The 2389-nt window shown below is 38.0% G+C and overlaps 1 long non-coding RNA gene across 1 annotated transcript; it reads right to left on the reverse strand.

Moving 5' to 3' along the window:
* Positions 1 to 492: 492 nt before the first annotated feature.
* LOC120671910 lies at positions 493 to 1958 on the reverse strand. Its single transcript, XR_005673903.1, has 3 exons — positions 1742 to 1958; positions 1585 to 1656; positions 493 to 862 (listed from the first exon to the last, which is right to left on the reverse strand). It is a non-coding gene; the product is annotated as an uncharacterized LOC120671910 (long non-coding RNA).
* Positions 1959 to 2389: the final 431 nt, after the last annotated feature.

Raw genomic sequence — 2389 nt, forward strand, 5'->3', positions numbered from 1 at the left:
ACAGCCACCCCTATCACCGCCGGTTCTAAAAGTACATCACCAACGGTTTTGGGTACCATTGGATTTAAGTCGTTGGTGATAGCAGGGCCATCACCGCTGGTCCAGAACCGTTGGTGATGTGCACCCATCACCGCCGGTTCGTATCTGGAACCGTTGGTGATGGAGACATCAACACCGCCGGTTGAAGACACGAACCGGCGGTGAAGACATTTTTCCCATCAAAAAAAATATTTCCATATAATAATATTGCATCATTTGTACAACATATATAATATATAATTATAGCAGCAGAATTCAACCATATGAGCTCATACATCGAGATTAAACAAAAGAGTCCATACAATCACCTCTCAGCCTTCTCTCAGCCTAAGTAGAAATAATTATATTTCAGTGACACAGAAAGTTACTCCATTAATAGAGTTATTCATACATATGCATTGGGTCTTGTAGCATGAAGCAAAAGGATCGCTCACTGCAGCATGAGGCACATCATATCTAAGTATCTAACATATTATTTGTATGATGTTGATGTGCAATACAAAAGAAGCAAATGGCCGTTCAAAGCACAAATCTATTTTACAGGCTACAAAGCACAAATCTATTTTACAGGCTACAAATGGATGTTTTTAAATGACAATCAAATCTATGTGACTACTAAGTTCACTAGTAAGTATGCCCGTGCTAACGCCATGGGTAAATTTAAAATGTAAACAATTTCAAATGGGTAAATTTCAAACGTAAACAAGTTTATTTGTTTATCATAAAATGTTGATGATTTGATTTGATGTCATAGAAGTCTTCCCTGCTTGGTCTTCTTCTACCTCTAATGCTTGAATACCCACAATTGAAACTTCCATCCTCACTGCAAGCACAGATGTTCACAAGGAAAACAATTAAGAGAGCTACTGATGAACAAATAGACTCCCTCAATCCCACACGTGATAGCTCATTAGTGGAAGGGGAACCATACAACACACAATCACACACCCCCATCATTCAAATATTGCATTTGCAGCTGTCGTGCATTTGAGGTGATACAATTTATATGGTACGTGAGTGGATGAGCACAGCATCTCCATGCAATTAAGACGGCGCGCATATGGTACAAGCTACATGACCTTGATAAATCATAAGCTTCAAGCCCTATCAGTATAACACAAGAGAACTACTTCAATTAAGTTTCAGAAGAACCCAAGCGCCACATATGAAAAGGTCTCCATTCTCAATCATAGTGGCCATCTACCCCCTAAATTTAACTAAAACAAACATCTACCCCCTAAATTTAACTTAATCATGTGTGCTTTTGCGCTGATTAACAAAAAATGAGCAACTTCAGTCGGAGAAGCTTACATGAGAACTACAATTAGCTGGTTGAAATTAAACATTGGATTAGCCTTTTAGCCATCAGCAAGCACGCATGACATAGTGGCCATCTAAGAAACCGTAACGTATGAACTGATCATATTGCAATTGAACAGAAAATGTCGCTGAAAATGTTCAACAGAAATCACTATGCTCTCTATGGCATGGAGTAGAATATATCTATTAAGGATGTTCGGTTGAGTATAGATAATTTCAGCTCACCCTTTAGAATGGAGCTTCTCAAGAATTGATATGCTCTCTACGGCAATGCAGGCATCCATATTCGCAGACATCCTGTTCAAGATGTTGAGTCATTTAGTCTGCAAACCGAAACATGAGGGCAAAAGAGTAGCATGAAAAAAGAATGGAAGACACTTACGCCTACCCCATTGAATTCCACACGTCCCAAAGGCTGGGACCAAGCATTACAAAGCCTGTGCATTTCTTTGCACAAAACTGCCCTAATATCAGCACTAATATTTTTCAAGTTTCGCTCATCACCTCAAACTGACTTGATGACTGAGCTTCTGTAGAAGGTACTTTTCGATAGATGAAGTGGGTACATTTCCATCTCTGTGGTAGTACAATTACTCAATTAGCACATCAGACTTAATGAGAAATATAATAGTATCTCAAATCACAAAAAAAACAACACATGTAATATTTATGTGTAATAATAATATACACTAAATAAAACAAAATGGTACATTTGAGCAACAAGGTCAATGCAAGCTAACGATTCAACAAGGTAAATAAAACTAAATATTAATGAACGAACACAAAAGCTGAATATTCAAAACTCTTGAAGATTTAAGCTAATGCCGGTAACACCCTGAACGCAGCAAGAGCATTTCAGCTAGCAACTTCTAATGTTTTACCAGATAGGATAGTTGTCAACCATAGCGTACCTTCTCGTGTCAATATGCTACCAAACATGTGCCGACACACATTTCCCTCTCTTGATACCTTGATGCAGTATGTGTTATATGATAAGATGTCAACATTGTCAGATAGTATGTGTTATATG

Source organism: Panicum virgatum, chromosome 5N (genome assembly GCF_016808335.1).
Source record: "Panicum virgatum strain AP13 chromosome 5N, P.virgatum_v5, whole genome shotgun sequence".
Taxonomy (NCBI): domain Eukaryota; kingdom Viridiplantae; phylum Streptophyta; class Magnoliopsida; order Poales; family Poaceae; genus Panicum; species Panicum virgatum.